Source organism: Zootoca vivipara, chromosome 2 (assembly GCF_965207765.1).
Source record: "Zootoca vivipara chromosome 2, rZooViv2.hap1.1, whole genome shotgun sequence".
Classification (NCBI taxonomy): Eukaryota; Metazoa; Chordata; class Lepidosauria; order Squamata; family Lacertidae; genus Zootoca; species Zootoca vivipara.
This window is the reverse complement of record NC_142584.1, coordinates 72,039,953-72,061,379: the sequence shown is the minus strand read 5'-3', so window position 1 is coordinate 72,061,379 and position 21,427 is coordinate 72,039,953. Positions and strand designations below refer to the sequence as shown.

Sequence of the window (21,427 nt, the reverse complement as noted above, 5' to 3'; positions counted from 1 at the left end):
TCTTACAAGGGCTGCTGCTTGACATTTTAGTTCCTTAGTTAGGCACCACCGTTCCTGGGAGTTGTGGACCTCTCCTCTCCCATCACACCCGGCTTCTGTGACCTGCCAAATTCTGTCCCTTTGAGTATGTGCAGCGTGCCAAGATTTCTCTATTTGATAGCCACAGCTGGCCAGTATGTACCTGAGACTAGGCCAAAGGGACCGCCCTTTAGAAGAAGCCTGCATAACCTGTGATCCACCACACCAAAAACCTCCCACCTGCCTGGTATGGCAGTATATCAGAAGCTTTGGAGGGTTGTGTGTGTGTGTGTGTGTGTGTGTGTGTGTGTGTGTGTGTGTCTACTGCAGACAGCAGACCAGTGTCAAAGCAATGATTCTTCAACATCAACTTCACTTGACTGGTCATGTTGTTCGGATGCCTGATTATCGTCTTCCAAAGCAACTACTCTATTCCCAACTTAAGAATGGAAAGCGAAATACTGGTGGGCAACAAAAGAGGTTTAAAGATGCTCTCAAGGCAAATCTTTAAAAAATGCAGTATAAGCACAGAGAAAAAATGCAGTATAAGCACAGTACAAGCAAGCGCTCCAATTGGAGAACAGCCTTTACCAAAGGTCTCATGTTCTCCAATTGGAGCGCTTGCTTGTACTGATACAGGGCTGGTCAGCCCAAGGCATTTCGTTCCCTGAGGTGGAGCGGCAAATCATCCCCATCCCTCCCAAGCCAAGATGTTTCTGCACAGAGCCATTTCCCCTCCACAACAGTGAAAATGCAACAAAAACACACAAAGTATTATTATTAAATTAACTACCCACCCTTCACCCTAGGGCCCCAAGGCAAGTTACAACAATTAAAACACAATATTGCAAACAGCTTGGAACAACTTACAATCACAACAATAGGGTGGGTCCTAAAAATGTAATCTTAGGTGTCAAAAGCTGGGGTAAAGAGGTATATCTTCGGCATTTCCCGAAAGATGTATAAGGAAGATGCCAGATGAACCTCTGTGGGGAGTTCCACCGTTTAGGGGCTGCGCTCTCTCGGGCCACCACCACCCCTGAAATTCTGAGGGTGGTAAGACTATAGAGGGCCCCCCTCTGCTGAGGAAGTGGGTAGAGAAAGAGGGGTGCTTTCAGGTATTTGGGGCCTGAGTTGTTTAGGGCTTTCAATAGCGGTCAGTTTGCTGCCTTTGTCATGACACTGGCCCTGACAGCCCCCTCCCCCCAAAGCCTGCAGTTTAACCTGACACACACAGCAAGCACAGACCAGCGAGGGCAACTCTCAGGATGCAAGCAGCTTTTCTCCTCAAGCCTGAAAAATAAAGAGAGAAAGACGCAATTGGAACAGACCCATATTGCATGGCGCTAATGCATAAAAAAGGCATTCCACTGCTGCCTCCACATACACAAATGGCTTACATCTGAACTCCTAATCGCAGGCGATAACCTTAGAAGGGGCCTCTGGAGTTTTCCGATCCAATTCCTGGGTCAAAAGGCTCTCTGCACAATTTCCATATATGTATCTGATCTCAGCCCCAGTGCAGTAAACATTCCATGCAGTGAAGAGGGACTCCGCAGCACATTTTGTGTTGAGGTTAATGGGAAAGTGTCTGGTAAGAGCATGTTTATGATTCACCCAGATTCACACTCCCAAAGAACCCCTGTGCTGCTAATTCATTAATCCTTGTATTTTGAGCTAAATTAATTTAACACTCCTCTACCAGGTGTGTACCGTTTTAAGCCACTTAATCAAGGGCTTAAAAGCAGGTACAGTATAGGGGATCCACTTTGAAAAGGTCATTGTCATTCACAAGCCATTCTCAACATACCAAAACTGCTTTCCACTGGGTTGGTAGGGCATCAAGCTGTCAGAGGCAGAGTTAAAATGGAGCAAAAAGATACATAAAATGTCTGTCTTTGGACATCACCACATAATACAGTTTCTCATGTTGCGAATGAAACTAGTTTCTCCCTGAGCTCACATGCTCCCCAATCCATCTCTAGCACAGCCATCCATGAGAAGGAGCTTTCTTTCTGTTTAACGACAACTTGCCATATCATCTAATCTCCAACTGTGGTTAATCTTTTGGCTTTTTTGAAGCAAGCCGACTTCAAACAGTGGTTGATAAAGCTGGCTTGTTTCAGCAAACCATCGTTAAGGCTAGAGATCTAAGAACACAGCAATTTCCATTCCTATCTGTATTTATCACAATCATCACTGTTTCCCTTCCCATGCAGTTTGGTTTCTGCCAAATGGTACATTATTCATCTCACTGTCCACTATTTAACTTAAATTACATATGGTATGTAACTTACACTAATTTCAATGTAAATGAAACATCAACTCAATGTAAAAAAGACATTAATTATTTGTAATTTGTGGTCTTAAACAACAATGTGATTAAATGTCAACCATATTCACTTGAGCGATATCTATTCCTGACCACAGACAAATACACAAAATGCATCAATTTCCACTTCCTTTTCTGTTTCAGCTGGAATTTTTCAACATCCCTTGTTAAGACTGACCATGGTTTATGGTTTAGAGGTAATGCTAAACAGCAGTTAATCAAATGTGGAAACAAAAGATACCCAATCTCTTCCTTGCAGCCATACTAGAGAACTGGAGGGGGAGCATGTGAGCCCAGAGGGAGGCTAGGCACATTCCCAACCCAATAAATGATAGTTTATCATGATGCTAACCAGTGATACCCAGGTGAGATGCTGAGATGATGCATCCACAGTTCATTTTGCTTGCCCCCCCCAATGGATTAACATGACTACCTTTGGGTTTTTTTTTGGGGGGGGGGGGTTATCAGGCATCCCTGCGCAAGACCAAAAATAGTTCACTGGTAGAATTTGCCAGATACAAGTTTGGGAATTACTGCATTTCAATTCTTTTATGAATTCAGCATCAAATTTGTAAAAACGGGGTAGGGGGGAATGCTTCTGAAATACTCTTTGCTCCCCGCTACGGTGACCGCTGAGGCAGACCAGTGAAGCATTACACAAAAACAGGAATCTCTGAAGTGTACGTTACTTGAACAGCATGATGGGTTTTCATCAACTGGAGTTCCATGGTGTCCATAACCAATTCTGCCTTTTAGAGGTTGCATACAAAGTGTGCATCAGCATCGGTGCCTATTATCAATGGAAGGGAGTGACGCATCCCCACTGAATGTTTGGAAGTTTACGAGATCACCCGAGGCATGTTGCAAACAGCAAGGAGGGGCACTATCACCCCTGATGGGAAAACCAGGCCTTGGTGGACAGGCTGACTCCAACTACCACGTGAGTCAGAATGGGTGACTAAAAGGCAGCAACACACTGATGCAGGCAAAACAGTTACTAAGCAGCTGGTCCAGAATAACTTCCGCCTTCCAAAAGCCTAAATCCAGAAACCTTTGCAGTGCCAGAAATTTAGACGCTGACAATGGAACCTGCTGGAACCTATGCAGAGCAGAGCAATGATAAAAATCAGTAAGTAAGACCAAGACCGGACCAGCAGATTTCATTTTTCATATTATTTTTTCCAGAATCGGTTACCAATATGCACGCCAAGTCTGAACTGTTACTGCACACCTCCTGTTCCTGGCTTTCTCACACTGCACCAATAAACTGGGCCCAGGCTTCTGAGCCCTTCATCTGAAGAATCAAAGTACCACCATGCTCTGATTTCTCCTATCCATAGCACAGCACATGCTTTGTGCATGGAAAGTGTGAGGTTCAATCCATAGCATCTCCAGGCAGGGCTGGGAAAGATACCTGCTTGGAACCCTGGAGAGCTTCTGCCAGTCAGAGTAGACAGTACTGAATTAGATGGACCCATGGGCTTGAGTTACCATGATGTAGCTTCCTATATTACCTGCGTTACTAAGCCTCCCAGCACCCCTAGCTGAATTCATTACTATGGCTTTAATCATTTGGAGCTACAGTGGTACCTTGGTTCTCAAACATAATCCATTCCGGAAGCCCGTTCAACTTCCAAAAACTTTCGATTGGCTGCAGGAGATTCCTGCACTCAGTCGGAAGTAATGGAAGCCGCGTCAGATGTTCGGCTTCCACAGAATGTTGGCAAACTGGAACGCTCACTTCCGGGTTTGTGGCATTTGGGAGCCAAAACGCCCAACTCACAAGGCATTTGGGATCCAAAGTAAGACTGTATCCCCATTTGAAGATGGTCCCTAAAAAAACCAATGATTTCCAATATTCTGATTTTAAGGTGGGCCTTAAAACATCCAGGGTGGTATTCAATGGACCTAATTTAGTAGCGTTTATTCATTTCCCTGGGTCTACTCTGAGTAAAACCTAGCTGACTACTATATCCAGTGATTTCATGTGGCTATTCAGAAAGAACTAATGCACTGAAATGGCCATTCCGTGTCCATCTTGCTAATACGCCCCCCTTTGAAAGTTTTGGGGCAGGTTCTGTTTAATATAATTTAATGGTTTTTATGCAGCAACTCATCGTGGTAGCCATCATCATCTCCAGTGGGGAATTCCTACAGAGAGAATGTATGATCTATCCACCTGAAGCCTCTGCATCACCCATGCACAAATCATTTCAGACATTGCAATGGGAATGCAAAAGCAGACCCACCCCCCCTAGGTACCTATGCATCCATTGTCAGTGATTCTCGTGCGGCGACCGTTTTGTTGTGGAGACACACTAAGGTCATCATCACACATGAGGACTGAATCAGTTCCACTGCAAATGTCAAGCCAGCGTTGACCAAGATGTATATCTTCTGTGTCTTCTATTTCACCCTCTGCATGAATAATACGCCAACCACATGAGAGCTATTTAAATGCATTTTTTTCCCCACGATAGACATGAAAATACCTTAAGAGTCAGTTTGCACATCACACAGGAATGGAGAAGCAGCAGCAGTCTGCTCCTATGGTTTTCACTCAGGAATAAGATCCATTAATGGCGTTTACTTCCAAGTAAGTACGCATAGGTTTGTAGCCAGAGGTGTACCATTTCCCCTTTCTTCCAAGTAAGGGATGAACCGACTCTAAGCAGTGGATTGAAATAAAATACATCAGGGTGAATTAATGGGTTAAGATTCTGGTTTTTAATTCCTGGCCCAGATGCAGCTTTTATTTATTATCAGATGGTAGTATGGCTTCAGAATGTTTCATTATACAACCTTAATCTCCCCCCCTGCCTGCACAAAAAGAGATTATCAGGGTTTGTTTCATGTATTCTCAGATTGGATAATTGGGGTCTCTGAGTGTATATGGGAGGGGGGGAATCCCTTTAAAAGTTGCATGCACAGTATTTGAGTGCTCAGAAGACCATAAATTCTGCTGTTTTATTTCCATAATCCGTTTGACCTTGTAGTGAATGGGAGCAATATTTGAAGTCCCCTAAGATTGAAAGTGGGGGAGGGGCAACCATTTGTGTAGATGAGTCAAAAGGGGCAGAAAAAATTGCTTTCCAAAATGTCCAGATGAAATAAATATGGGTGGGTTTTTTTAAGCTTAGGAATGTCTCTAAAAGTTGGCTTCCATCATCCCTATGACTTCACTGCAGCATTCAGCTTTGACCAAGCTGTCGGATACAGCAGGTGCTCATAAGGCCATCACATCCAAGCACCTCCTCTTGTTAGCAATTGCTGCCGTTTTCCTACTACATGGGGATTTTAAAAGCTCGTGGGCCAGATCTCAGACTGCTCTTCCGGGACACATTAATGCCAATACAATTCATTTCCCCCCTTGGCTAACCATTTCAATATGCGAACAATTGCATGCTATTTGCGGGAATTCCTTGCGACCGAAGGAGTGAGTGCCATTTCACCGTGCCTTTAATGAGAAAGCTTAGATACAATCTTTTGCAGGTAACACTGGTTATTTTTCCCCTCGCTTTCCTCGCTCTGCATTAAGGTGACATCTGCTGGGAGATATGGGTATGAGAGGTACTCATTCACATTCCCTGGAGACACCTGTTCCCCATAGCAAGCATTTCTTGACCATTGTCGTGTAAAATGGCAGTCCCAATGGTCTACTCGGATGGAGAACAATACAGCTGGAGTTGCTTGTGCCTTTCCCCATTCTTGTTGATGGCAGGCAACTATGTATCCAAAGGAGATAATCTCTCCGCCATTTGATCAAATGGTGAGCCATACTTTCCTACATCCTTTAAGACAAAAGCTGCATCAAACTTCTTCAGCATAAGACAAATGCTTCAACTATTGACCTGGGACTATCTGTATTTTCTGGTACCTGCTTCCCCTAGTGTAGTTTTCCATTGGGGGAAGAATTAGACATTTTTAATCCTTTAACTGTGGCTCATGTGCATACCTACCAAGTTGCTGTGGGAGAAATAAGGGACCGGACCGGAAGTAGCGCTGCCGCCATTTTGGAACTGGGCGGAGCATGCTCAGAAGCGACTTTTGATGCTGCTTTGCCCAGTTCCAAAATGGCCACCGCGCCAGAATAAACCGGGGAAAAACAAAAAAATCCGTTTTTTCAGCTGAGAACAGCTAGAAAAACGGGGGTTTCCCAGAGAATACGGGAGACTTGGCAGCTATGCATGTGTGAATGCATGTACTGTACTAGAGTTTGCCATTTATGGTGGTTTCGGTTCTCTCCTCAGCATCTCTAGGCCTACAGTTAAATCTCTGAGTGCTAACCCCAGTATACATACATATTAAAAAGTGCACATGAATGAACACCGATGCCATGTTGTTGAGCTTTAGAATTGGAAAAACTATCACTCACACACACACACATAAATAACACATTTTTTTACTATCTCCCTTTGACTTTTGGCTAGGAGTCCTAAATAAAGGGGGCCTTCCCACTTTGTCTGCTTCCTTTCCCAAAGCTTGTCTTTCAGCAGCAGCAAGGAGAAGGAGGAAGAGAAGAGATTGATTGATTGATTGATTGATTGTAGTTACATTGCACCATTCCTCCAAGGATGTCAAAGTAACACACACGCCCCTACTCATTTTATCTTCAGAACAACCCAGCGAGGTAGGTTTCTCTAAGAGACAGAATGACTGGCCCAAGGTTAGTGGATTTGAACCCTGGTCTCCCGGGTGCTAGTCCAAGACTCTAACCCAGGCATAGGCCAACCTTGGTTCTCCAGATGTTTTGGAACTACAGCTCCCATGATCCCTAGCTAACAGGGCCAGTGGTTAGTGATCATGGGAGCTGTAGTTCCAAAACATCTGGAGAGCCAAGGTTGCCTGCTCTAACCAGTACCCCACACTTGATCCACCACACTGGCTTCATGAGGCCCAGAAACTTTATGAGCTAGAAGTCCTCAGTACGTTATTTGGGGGTCTTAATTTTTGGCTGGGCTTCCAGTCCTTGCTAAGTGCACTTTTACATGCAGCAGCTAGTGAGATTCATTGGGAATAAGCATCGTTTTTGCTTTCATGCCATGTGGCCAGACACAGGCTGTGGCTAACTTGAGTCCTCCTTGGTTGTTCAAATGTAAAATATCAGGACGCTGCTTCCACTCTGTTCCCCCAATGCCTGCCAAATTAAATAGTTCATTGTTGCTGAATGTGCATGAGTTGCAGCTATATAATAAGAGCAACAGATCGCCTGTGGAATACAAACATTACATTGAACATCCTTAAGTTCGGAAAACTGCCAAGAATGGGAATGAACAGCTCTAGCCTCAGAAGCCTACAGCAAAAGGGCTGACTGCAGATGAAATGACACAGGGCCCAGCAAGTGTGGGGAGAAGGACAATTGAAGAGGATAATTTTGAAAAGCTAGTCCATGCATTAGGCAGAGCAAGGCAGCTGCCTCAGACAGCTGGCGTTGGTTGCCATGAAAGGACAGGAGAATGTGAGTTACTTAATTTATTGTTGCTTATTTATACTCCTGGGGGTGAGAGGTAGCAAGGCACTTGTGGGGTTTGTGTCTCAAATGCCAAAATCACTTGACTGGCCTTGGCTTCTCTTAGAACAGGCATCCCCAAACTTTGGCCCTCCAGATGTTTTGGACTACAATTCCCATCATCCCTGACCACTGGTCCTGTTAGCTAGGGATCATGGGAGTTGTAGGCCAAAACATCTGGAGGGCCGCAGTTTGGGGGTGCCTGTCTTAGAAAGTAAGAAAAGCCCTGTTGGGCCCATCAAAGACCTATCTCAGGCATAGGCAAACAGATGTTTTGGGACTACAGCTCCCATCATCCCTAGCTAACAGGACCAGTGGTCAGGGATGATGAGAGTTGTAGTCCCAAAACATCTGGAGGGCCAGTTTGCCTATGCCTGACCTTTCTATCACCATGCTCTCAGGGTGCCAAATGCCCACAAGCAGGACCTCTTCACCTTGGCGTTGAGGGTGGAAATGATATATATGTTATTCTGCCTCAGCCAGCAAAACGTCTTAGGCCCGCCGGCCCTGATCTTTAATGTGTGGTTAGTAAGTACACGGCATGTCCCTGTTTTTAATCTATGGGGACCTGGAGAGCAGAAGCATAAGTAGAGCCATAGTGGATCAGAGCATATGCTCATCCAGTCAGGCCTCCCATTTCTGGTGTCCAACCAGAGCCTTCTGGAAAAGCCACTAGCAGGACTGTCCGCTGCTGCTGCTGCTGCTGCTGTTCTCCAGTGAAATCCTGCCTCTGAACCTGGAGAGAGCTGATAGAGCCACCATCCATGACTAACACCCATATTCTCCATATGGGGAAAGCTACACCTGTTCCATTTCTGCCTTTCGTGAGCCTGTTAACAGCCTAGAAGCCTTGCCTCTCAAAGAGCTGTGAGTTGGATAAATCCAATTCCTCCTTGTCCCATTCCCAATTCTTAAGCAGCTGTCTTAAACATTTTTGCCACGGTGATTTGGGATAATTACGCCCAGACCAGCACATTAAATTTGCTGTGATGCTCGTGACTCAGTGTCTTTGGAGCAAAATGCTTCCCAGGGCTACTCCTCGGGTGGGGCATTTACGCACCATCCCTTGCTCAGAGCCGTACCCAACGACAGGATCTACCCCGTGGTTTTTAATTAAATAACTGCTAAGATGCAGGCAGCCTCTCATCAGCGTCTCCTCCTTAAGACGGAGCGCCAGCGTGCCAATGATTATAAGCCCCTTAAGGAGAATGTGTTCCCCCTAAGGCCTTATAATCATTTTTGTAGTGGCGCTTGTACACTCTTGCACTTTAATGAAACTATAAGCACAATTACTCTGCCTGACAGTGGACAGGGCATTGTGCTTCAAAAGCAGTAGAGCAGGAACATTAAAGCTTTGGGGGAATAATCAGCTTCCTCTCGCTTGTTCCGTATCTTTTGGAGCACGACCCAAAGTTAAGAATTAGATGTTCGGAAGCAAGGCAGAAGTCACACTTACCCCCTGTGTCTTAAAGCACAAAATGGAGGAGGGGCATATCCCTATCCTTTACTCTTTTTGCCCAGCCTGGCAATCTGCTCCCAGTGAGCTTTGGGGAAAGCCTAACTTTAGGCCGGTAGGGAGATTCAAGAGCTCCTTCTTCAGGTGTGCTAAGAGCCCAGCTGCCTGCCTTGCCACGGGCTGCCCTCTCCTAATTTACATTTGCCATTCAGAAAATGACTCCCAGAGTGAACTGCTTGGCACATCCATCCCAGCCCCATGTGTAACTGCAGACTGTTGTGTGCTTGGCCAATCGACAGCATGTGGCTGGTGAGAACTAATAAGACATGTTGTTGCCGACATCTGTGGCGATGACAAAACCCATTAAAACACATGGCGTTTTGTAAGCTGAACGCTTCCTGTGTCAAGGAGTTTTATTTTATTCGCTATTCAGCAGAGGGAGAGGCATGGGTAAGAAGTTGACCACACCCACTTTGCATCATTCATACCCACCACTAGCATATGGCCCTCCAAGGGTCGTTCAACAGGTAATATGGCCCTTGGACCAAAAAGGGATAGCCGCTCTTGGGTTAAGCCAGGCATCCCTAAACTTTGGCCCTCCAGATGTTTTGGACTACAATTCCCATCTTCCCCGACCACTGGTCCTGTTAGCTAGGGATCATGGGAGTTGTAGGCCAAAACATCTGGAGGGCCGCAGTTTGGGGATGCCTGGGTTAAGCCAAAACCTTCCATGGCCTGTCATTAAAAAAAAAAACACCAAACACTTTGATAAAGAAAACAGAAGACATATCTTCTCCCAAAGTTAAGTCTGCCTTCCCTTGTTTCATGAGCCAGTGTTGAAGTACAGTGTTCAACTAGGGCCAGAGGGGCATGGATTCAAGTTCCCACTCAGCTTACTGGGTGACCTTTGGGCAAGCCACACTCTCTCTACCTCACAGGGTTGTTGTTGGGATAAAAGGAGAGAGGGGACAAATCATGTACGCTGCCTTGAATTCCTTGGAAGAAAGGCAGTATGCAAATGTAACAAAGAAGATTTCGGGCATAGGGAGAGGGGCAGTCCAAACTGAGTACATAAATGGTGGGGGTGTTGGCTCTTTTTTTTTTTTTAAGATTTTTATTGATTTTCAAAAAAGACAGACACAAACAAAACATACAATATAGCACTGTCCCTTCATTTTCCCTCCACCCACCGGTCCACTTCTGCCGTTGACTCTTTCACTCCTGCGCTGCAGTCAAAATGGAAATCCCACCCACCCTCAGCTATTGCCCCAAGAGGAACAAACAACATGCCTCACCTGGATTGTGAGACGTGTTCAGGGGTTTCTATTGGTCCCTTAGATAAGGAAACAAGATCCAGGTACCTGGGATTCCTCCTGAAGCAAAGAAGAGAAAAGCTTCATACAGACAGCATACAAAACTAGCCTGCTCTGCTAAGGCAAAGCATAAGGAAATGTATTTGAGCAAGCTCTCATTTAGCTGTCAGGTGCTTTCCACCATTCCTTTCCCATCAATGTTAATTACCAGGGTATTTGCATTTAAAAGAAAGTTGCTGTCCTTCGCAGAAATTCTGCCCCTCCCACCTTATTCATGCAGCAACACCAGAAGCCAGCATGATTGTACACAGTCTTGCATTTGGCCCCATCGGTGTGTGGAGGTTGGATTAGGAAAAGTCTGCTGCTGGGTGCAATGAGATATGCTGGCACAAAAATACTTCGGCATGTCACCTTTGTCCAGATTTATATAAAATAAAATAAAAAGCATAAAACATAATCACCACAGAAAACAATTATAAAATGCTGAAGCAGAGACTCAGAGGTGCCAGAGACATCAGTAATACATGCCAGACTTTTTATACAATAGAAATTAATAACAAGCCTATAAAAATAAGGACACAATTGCCATGGAAATCCCTTATTTTCCTCTGGGATCAGGGGGCTGCGCGCGATCATGCAAAAGTCGCCCCCCCATTGATGTGTGGAGCGGTCATTGTGGGTTACTAAATGGCTTTTGAGAGTTTTATAGGAAAAGCAACCCACCCCACTCCCCATGTATGCAGTTGGTGAGACAGTTAGTAACCCATCCCACTGGAAAATAAGGGGAACCCAGTGTCCTTCGGCTGTTGGACTACACCCCCCATCAACCCTGACCATTAGCTGGCTGAAGCTGATAGAGCTGGAGTCCAACACCATCTAGAGGGCCACATGGTGTTGATGGTACAGAGCAGGGATAGAAAACCTGTGGTCCACTAGGTGTTGCCGGACTGCGATTCCCACCATCCCTGGGGCTGTTGGGAGTTGGTGTCCCACAACAACATCTGGAGGGCTGCAGGTGAGTTGTGCAAGCCGGAGAAACCTGGATTCGAGTTCAAAGATATATTCCAGTCTCTTCCCACTTGGCGCCTTCCAGACGTTTTGAACTGTGGTATCCCTCAACCCCAGCCAGAAGCTGTAACTTTAAGGAACCAGTGGCAAAATAAATGACACACATACGCACATCATTGTGCAATGTCCAGTGGGACTTAGCATACTAATCTCCCCCCCCCCAACTCTTTAATCTTTGCCTCTTGCCTGGAACCTTGCAGCGAAAGGGCAATCCCAAGAGGCAAAGGGACGGGTAATTGCTGTGAAGAATGCAACCTCCTTGACGTGTTGTTGAGAGGATCTTCTCAATGGCTGCTTCCAAAGGTCAAAGAGAACAAGGATACCTGCAGGCCGCAGGAAGGAGACGGAGAACACCCACCTCCCAAGGCTGCTTACTCAGCAGCCGCTGCATTGCAGCTTATTCTGGTCGAGTGGGGGTGGGGGGGGTGGGGGCAGGATACCATCGAAGCTGAGTTAATAGTGCTAAAAGGCGGCGTCAGACTTCCTGCCCCGATAGAGATGTTTTATTTGGTAAGGCAAAAACTCAGGGCTGATTCACACACACACACATATCACATGATGTCACATCACTCGATGACTTGCAGCTGAGTGTGCAAACTGTCTTTGTTGAAGAAACATTGTGGGTAAGGTGAGAGCTGCGCTGCTCAGGAGTGGCTTCTTTCAGGCACTCGAGGGTGCAGTCGCCAAGTGGTGATAAACAGCCAGATGGCTCTTATGGATGAGGGTGAATAATGCTTGCTATTTTCCGCTTCACGTATTATTATCTCAGTGATCCTGGCAGTATTATACAACAGGCATCAGGAACGGCAGGCCCAACAGCCAGAGGTGGCCCTCCAGAACTCTTCTTTCGGGCCCTTTGGTCTCTCTCTGGTCAGGGACAGAGGGTGGCGCTTGGGGGGGGGGAACTGTCGTCGCACCACTCCTTGGTGTGTGGAGTGCCGCAGGGTGTGATACTCTTTTCAACATCTTTATGCGCCCCCTAGCCCAGCTTGTCTGGAGTTTTGGTTAGGGCTGCCATCAGTATGCTGATGACACCCAACTCTATCTGTTGATGGATGGCCATTCTGACTCGGCCCCAGACAAACTGATCAGATGTTTGGAAGCGGTCTGGATGGTTACGTGGGAGCCAGTTGAAGTTAAATCCTTTGAAGATAGAGGTCCTTTGGCTGGGTCTGGACGATATGGGATTGGGGGGCCAACTCCCATCTCCTGCAGGGGCACAATTAGTGCCGCCGCCGCCATCCATTAAGAGTTTTGGTGTAATCTTCGACACCTCCCTTTCTATGGAGGCTCAGGTTGCAGCTATAACAAAGGCGGCATTTTTTCGTCTCCGCCAAGCTAAGCAGTTAGCTCCTTACCTCTCTTGCCCTGACCTAGCCACTATGATCCACGCAATGGTCACCTCCAGGCTTGATTATTGTAACTCACTCTACGTGGGGCTGCCCTTGAAGCTGACCCAGAAACTCCAGTGGGTGCAGAATGCCGCTGCGAGACTCCTTACGGGGTCCTCGCCGCGGGATCACATTCACCCGGGGCTGTACCAGCTGCACTGGCTCCCAGTGGAGTACAGGATCAGGTTTAAGGTGCTGGTTTTAACCTTTAAAGCCCTATATGGCCCAGGACCCTCGTACCTACAGAACTGCCTTTCCTGGTATGTCCCACAGAGGACCCTACAGTCTTCAAATAAAAACATCTTGGAGATCCTGGGCCACAGGGAGGTTAGGCTGGCTTTGACCAGAGCCAGGGCTTTTTTGGCCGTGGCCCCAATCTGGTGGAGCACTCTGTCACAAGAGACTAGGGCCCTCCGGGACTTGACAGCTTTCCGCAGGGCCTGCAAGACGGAGCTGTTCCGCCAGGCCTTTGGCCAAGGCACAGTCTGACCTCCTCTCTCCTTCGGTAATCTTCATAGAACTCTAGCCCAATGGTTGCCATTAATTTGATTCTGAATTGATTCTAGAATGTATTTTAATTAAATGGCTGTGTGATTTTATGTACACTGTGCTATTTTTACTTGTTGTTAGCTGCTCTGAGCCCAGCTTTGGCCGGGGAGGGCGGGATATAAATAAAAAATTATTATTTATTATTATTATGTAAGCCACCTGGTCATGGAATGGCGATGCACATGGAATCAAGGGATATTGCAACGACCTGTAGCTTTTTGACCTGTCCATAGAAGCAGTGCTTGTGTGGCAATGAAATACCTGAAGCAGAGTCCAAGTCCTCTCCCTTTCCTTCTCATACTATGGTCAAAGCTTTTGCCACATGATTTCTGTCATTTTTGTCTTCTACCCTGCTTGAATCAGATCATATCACTCTGTTGCATGCCAGGGTTGCATGACTACTAGGCATCGGAAGAATGCTCCTCTAGCTCCCCACAAACTCAGTTTCGTAGTTGTGGTTGATGCAATATTACTCTTGTTGCTGTCTCTGACCACTTCATATGGAGATAAACACTGGCTTTCAAATGCAAGGACTTCTAAGGCAATTTGATAGAAAGGAGGATAAACTATTCCACTGGAGACTTCTCTGCACAGCTGAAGGACATGGCAGAATAAGCCAGGCAAGGCATACAATGGTCCTGCAACTATGAGGTAATTAAGTGAATTTAACAATTAGAATGAAGGTTAATTGAATTATGGAAGTTAAAAGGGAAAGTTAATTATGGAGTGCAAGAGGCAGAATGATCAAAGCAGCTTTTCCCAGGGTTCTGTAAAGTTTTATTACCCTCTGCTTCAGTCGTACCAAAACTTTTCCCTGCTGAAGCTCAAACTGACAGCTTCTTTCTCTAGAGTGGCAGAGACAGGAGAGGAGGTGGAGCTTCAGAGATATCCCAGGTTCCTCTTCTGAATTTTCAGCTCTGCAGACAGCAAATTAGAAAGGGGGGGGAATCTGTGGCTCTTTGGTGCTAAATGTCTGCATGCAAGTCTCCCCCATGTGGTTAAACCACAACTTTCAAGTCTGGACATTGTCCGAGCATTCTTCATGTGGTTAGACCATGTTGAGGGCTATTTAGGGTACAAATGCAAGCCCATGTCAGAATGACCCTCGGGGTCCCTTCCAACTCCACAATTCTGTGGTTCTATGTTCTGAACTGCTCATTAGTATGGTATTTTGTAATGTATGCCAATCTTTTCACTCCAGCCTCTGGCATCCCCAATGGCCACTTCCCCAAGCTCGAAGAGGAACCTTCCCCTCTTCCTAGGAGCAGAGTGTTGGGAGTGCGCACTGAGCCCTACCTTATCTTTATAAGCCATATTTGCCTGCAACTTTGTTTTCATTTTAATTGAAAATTTAACTTTCCTAGATAAGCAGTACTGTGGGATTTCCTTTATTAACTATGGATCCACATATATCTGTGTGCCCTCACATATACATGGATTCTAGGCTACTGCCCGTTATGTAGCAGTGTTATTAAAAGTCCAGCATCGTATTAGGGAGAAGATCCTACTGGTGTTCCACAAATTTGCTTCAGTTCTTCAAGGGAAGTGCTGGTTATTTAGTCATATTGCTTTCTCGAGCTATTCAATCTGCTGCTTTACTGACTAAAGCAGCCACTTGAGGAGGATCACTATTAATATTTCTGCAATGTTCAAGAAAATGGAAACTGAAATGTCTCTCTCTTCTATTATGGAGCATTTCCTACAAGGCGCCATTTGCAATCCTGCAGCTGCATGGCCAAAGGATCCAGTGGAAGCCCTGCTATATAGGTGGGATCCAAGGCATGTCGCCTCCATGATAAATAGGTTTACCACAGATATGCCAGCAGAACACTGTCAGGGCAGCCGTTCTGTCAGTGAAGATATGTGGGTGAAGCAGCCAAAATGGGGTTGAGTCATGGAGGTGGCAAGGGGATAAAGACAGGGGAGGGATTCAATTCAGTTCACGTTTAAAGGCGAACGTAACTAATTTGCACTTTCTGAAACAACCCAAGAGGACAAGGCTGTCCTTCAAAATCTCCATTTCTCTGAATCTTACAATGCCCAGTTATGTATATAAACAAGTGCATATACTGGAGGTAAAGTGTCCATCAAAATTCAAATATTCGTGAAAATAGCATGCAAAAAAATGCCTTATTTTAGGGGAAATGACCTCGCAAAAATATGTATATTACGCAAAATTGCGCACAAAGTATTACAATAAATGTGCTCTAAAATGTGAGCAAATTTTCATGAGGACTTATTTAAAAACACACTGATGTGGAAATGTGGAGGACTGAACTTAAGGTTGGAAAAATGAGAAACTGAGAGGAACTAAAATGGGTAGTTTACCCACCTCTACACAGGGGAGGAGCGCAGCTAAATCCTACACTCCTCCAAACCATGGCCATGTGTCCCCATGAGAAGCAGAACTTTGCCGCAGTCCCAGATCCCACACAAAGCATTTGCCTCCCATTGACCAGCATATTTGCTGGGCCTGCTTTAACAGGCAGTGTCAGGGAGCTTGCTTGGCTGGGCACCTCTAGTTTGTGCCTGTTTTCTTTGTGTTCCTTGCATGCTGCTGAAATGCCAAACACAACCCTGACTCAACTTGCGCTGGTTGGCTGTCTCCATATGGATAATTTGAGCATTATCACCAACACAATCCCTGATGGGGGGCTCGTAGTATTTCCAGGGTTATTGGGGGATATATTTGCTGTTTTAAATGCCATTTTTTAATTCTCCAAGCTGTGTGTTCTCCACTCTCTTCCCAGTCTGAACACACATCACATAGGATGGCTGTTTGACCAATGTAGTGGTGATAGCATGGTTGGTATAGAGAACTGCTTTAACTTCGTTGGACTGGTCATGTTGTGCAGATGCCTGATGATCGGCTTCCAAAGCAACTACCCTATTCCGAACTTAAAAATGGAAAGCGTAATGCTGGTGGTCAACAAAAGAGGTTTAAAGACTGTCTCAAGGCAAATCTTTAAAAATGTAGTATAACACTGACAACTGGGATACCCTGGCCTGCGAGCGCTCCAGTTGGAGAACAGCCTTTACCAAAGTTGTCATGGGCTTTGAAGACACTTGAACTCAGGACGCAAGGGGAAACATGCTAAGAGGAAGGCACGCTTGGCAAATCCACACCGTGATCAACTCCTGCCCGGAAACCAATTTCCCCAATGTGAAAGGACGTGTGGATCCACAGTCACTTACGGACCCATTGTTAAAACCGTGTTTATGGAAGACAATCTTACTCGAATACGAGTGATCGCCAAAGAAGAAGAGCCATAAAAAGAAATATTACATGCATTTAATTTGCAGTTCTGCGTTGGGAATGCCTCGCTGGAATTAGTTACTCCAACAACATAGAACATCACAACATAGGAAGCCACCATTGGTTCATCCAGTAAAATGTTGCCTTAACTGACTGGCAATGGCTGTCCTGGTTTCGGTTGAGGGACATTCCAAGCTCCTACTGCAGATGCCGGGAATTGAATCAGGAACTTTCTGTATGCAAAGCAGATGTTCTGCCACTGAGCTGCAGACCTTCCTCCCATAACGGAGAACTCTAATGGCTATTCCTATCCAGTTTATCATTCCATTTTTTATTATTAGTACAATATCAACTCAAAAAACTTCGTTTTCTGATGCATTAGAATTCTTACATTTCAGCACATACTCACGCACCCTTAACCAGAAGTGAAGCAACTGCCACAAATATTAATCTTAACTTTGTAACTGCTAAGCACTTCCAACAGTTTTGTTCTGACATTGCATTGCTACGTCTACGGAGCAAAAGGAAGTCCTTCGAATGCTTCTCTTCTGAGATTGGGGTGGGGGAGGTTGGCTCTGAAACGGTCCGTCTGACATTTCTTTTCAATTCCTCTTGAAGCGAAAGGAATTCACTTCGATATTTGTGTGACTGACAAGCTTTTGCGGAACCTCATGAAACCATTTCATAAAGATGTTCCCTATTCTGCCTTTCAGGGGACTCAAAACTTTTGGGTCTTCTTTTCCCTTGGAGAAGGTAGCCCTGAAAACAGAAGTGTGGTATCTGATTAAATACAGAAGCATTCAATTTCTCAAGCACAAAGAGGACCTCCCCTTTTGAGGGGTGACTGTACCTCTGGAATCAAACACATAGGTTTATATGAGGAAAATAAAAGTACATATCTAGAAGTACGTATAGACATAATTGCATATCAAAAACAACACATACAGTACTAAGCAAAGATTTGCAAAGATTAGTTTTGTGCAGTAAATTGCACCACCTTGAAAAGCGAGTAATCCACAAAGTGTACTCTAGCTGCAAATATGTTCCTGCTGTGGAATAGACAAATATCAGTTATAAATTGAATTTCAACATGTTGGCACCTCTTTTGAGGGGGTGGCCAGGGGGAATCCAGTAACAAAACTTTTTCATTAAGATTCTTGAGCAGGTTCCCATAATTGCCTTTTTTCCTTCAGTAGAAGGAGATGGGCCATCTTGTCTAGTGATGACCAATTATGGGAATGACTTGTCATCATTGCTGGTGTTTGACAGATTGGCAATATATTTTGTATTTGCAGGATGAATGGTGCAGCTATTACTGAGAGGCCTGCATATCCCATAACTGTTGGAATTAGGCTGCACAGAGCTGCAGTTACCCAGAGGCCAGAAATTGCCCTTGGAATTAAGTTTCATCAGCTACTGACAGAACTGGAATTTCCATAACTTTCCTGAATTAAGTTGCATGGTGCCGTAATTAGTGGTATGGAAGGAATTTCCCTAAGAATGAGGTTGCTACTCTTGCAGCCAGGACAGACATTTTCCTGAACAGGCTTGCCAGAGAAAGCAAAGGTATTGCTAATGTGTTGTGTTACACCTGTGACCATGTAGAGCTATGTGGAGTGATGGAATTAGAAATGAATACAGTATTATATGAGTTGTTTTGTAGGGGCAGCAATAGAATCAGTGACTGTCTCTGTTGGGGAAGATTGGCACTTAGTTTGTCACTGGCCAACGTTATACATCCAAGACCCTTGTCAAGTGTGTCGCCACTTTCTCATGCCATTCCCTTCCTTCCTTCCTTCCTTCCTTCCTTCCTTTCTTTCTTTCTTTCTTTCTTTCTTTCTTTCTTTCTTTCTTTCTTTCTTTCTTTCTTTCTTTCTCCCTCCCTCCCTCCCTCCCTCCCTCCCTCCCTCTGCATGAATTTAGTTTCTGTATACTCTCTGTGCTTCTTAAATGCTTGTGAAATGATACTTCCTGAAGACTTAAGGTTTCTGTTTATGGTCTGCACAGCTTCCCCATGAATGATTTAAACATTGGTTCTTCCATTGTACATGCAGCTCATTCTGCTGCCTTTTGTCAAAGTTCGGACTTTGTATTACAGGCAGCTCTCAACGTATGCAAGAGTTACATTCCAGGGTTAGTCCATAAAGCCGAAATCACATATAGTCAATACATGCTGGGTTCAATAGCAGGTGGGATTGTCAAAGTATTTTTTGCCAGACACCTGCCTTATTATTATTATTATTACATGTGTAAAGTTGAACGTGCACAAGTTAAATGCACATAAGCTGTGTGTTACCTGTATTTTGTACCATACTCTATTGCAGCATTTCATTCTTATGGTAAACCACCCTGAGCTAAATGTTAAATATCATGGAACTACAACATATGCAATCATTATATGAACTACTATTTTAGAATTAGTGTCTGAGTTTGCCTTTTTCCTCTTCCCTTCCTGTCCCTTTTCCCTTGTGTGTGTCTTTTTATTATTATTATTAAGTAGGTGAGCAGGGACTGTCTTAATAAGTTGTATACAACCTAAATAGGTTGTATGAAGAGAGGAATATAAATGCTCTAAATAAATAAATAAATATGTAAACCGACAAATTATGTTTTGGTTTAGGGAGTGATTTCTCTCCAGTCCCTGGATGAAGATAGTTCTTAAGTTTCCCTATAAGGAAGAGCAGTGACTGCTTGCTTGAGTAAACTTCGCCTCTATGGAGTAGGCTGCTGTTTATGGTCTATCAAGCCTGTTAAATTGCACACTGAAAGAAAACCCAACATCAGTGTACAGTCAAATGATATCTCCCATAGGAAGCATGAAGTGGTGTCTTTTAAAAACCCTCCCATTAAATGGATTCTTAAGCAAAGTGATTTCCGTTAACTGGCTCCTTAAATCAACTGAATTAAATCAATATCCAAACCATGAGGTTTCTAGATCCAGGTCCATTCCTCCCTCCCCCCCCCCAGCTTCTAATTGTGGAGGTTTCACTTACATAAAGTAGCAGCAGGTTTAATGGGCTGTGCAGCCCATGTTTCCAAATAAAGACAAGAGGGGAGGGGGGAGGTTGCTAAGTCTCCTCCTGCAGTCCTTAACAATCTAATGCGAACAGTTGCTGTGGGACTTCAGGTTGGCCTGCTAATTGCTTAGAATCGTTTAACACGGCACACACGCTGTTAAACATCCCCACCTCTTGTTCCAGACAGAATATGCCTCGCTTGTCCCTATTGTTCTTCGACATTTCAATTACCGACACTGGAGGGGACGGGAAGTCAAACTATGTCTGTAGCCCTAACCTACCATGTTGAGCAGGAAGGGATTTCAAGGAGAGAGCCTTGCACACTAGGTCTGAGTCTCTTAGGCTTGCCTATCAGAAGGTCGGCGGTTCAAATCCCTGCTATGGGCTGAGCTCCCATTGCTCTGTCCCAGCTCCTGCCAACCTAGCAGTTCGAAAGCATGCCAGTACAAGTAGATAAATAGGTACCACTGCGGCAGGAAGGTAAACGGCATTCCTGTGTGCTCTGGTTTCTGTCACGGTGTTCTGTTGTGCCAAAAGTGCTTTAGTCAGATGACCCGGAAAACTGCGGTCAAATGCCGGCTCCCTCGGCCTGAAAGCGAGATGAGCGCCACAACCCCATAGTCTCCTTTGACTGGACTTAACTGTCCAGGGGTCCTTTACCTACTGTGTCAGGGGTGCTAGCTCCAGGGGGGTGAGTCCATTTGAGGGGGCCCTACATTTCTGGGATTGGGGCCGGGATTCAGCCCAATGCCTGAAAAGTGGGAAGGCTCTTCCTCCTCCTGCTGCTGCCACGGAGGGGAAGCAGGGTCAGAGCAGCAACAAGAGGAGAAGGAGGAGCCACCAGCCATTGAAGCCATGCAGCTGCCGCGTTCGGCTCCACCCCAGGTCCTCCTAATGTCCTGATGTCATGTGCACAACATTGCCCCCCATCTCCTGAATCACCCTCTTAAGTTGACACCCCGGGTACTGCCAATGCAGGGGCCAAATGCTCAAATGAATAAAATGAGTGCAGTAGGACAGCTTGGGACTGTAGCCTTTCTCACAACACAAGCACAGTCCACAAACAGACCTCAAAGGGGCACTTAATAATATATTTTTTAAACTGTGGCTCCAGGTGGATCGGAATTGAGAAAATGGCTGCTTTGCATGCAGAGGGTCCCTGGGAGGAATGTGAGAGTCCTGCAACAAATCCCAGAGAGACCCTGCCTATCAGGGCTGGAAACCAGGGAGGGCAAACTCTTGCTTTGCCGGACTCCAGTTCCCACCAGCTGCATAGCCAGCATGGCTGATGATCAGAGGTGATGAGAGATGTCATCCAGAAACATATGAAAGGCTGCAGGTCTCCCATCCATGGTGTAGACCAGGCATAGTCAAACTCTAGCCCTCCAGATGTTTGGGACTACAATTCCCATCATCCCTAGCTAACAGGACCAGTGGTCAGGGATGATGGGAATTGTAGTCCCAAACATCTGGAGGGCTGGAGTTTGCTTATGCCTGGTGTAGGCAATGCAAAGCTAG

The 21,427-nt window shown here is 45.4% G+C and overlaps 1 long non-coding RNA gene across 1 annotated transcript; it reads right to left on the bottom strand.

The window, feature by feature from the left end:
- Positions 1-647: 647 nt before the first annotated feature.
- Positions 648-11,065, bottom strand: LOC118081569 (uncharacterized). The gene is made up of 3 exons (XR_004692088.3): positions 10,611-11,065; positions 4,843-5,017; positions 648-1,311 (listed from the first exon to the last, which is right to left on the bottom strand). It is a non-coding gene; the product is annotated as an uncharacterized LOC118081569 (long non-coding RNA).
- Positions 11,066-21,427: the final 10,362 nt, after the last annotated feature.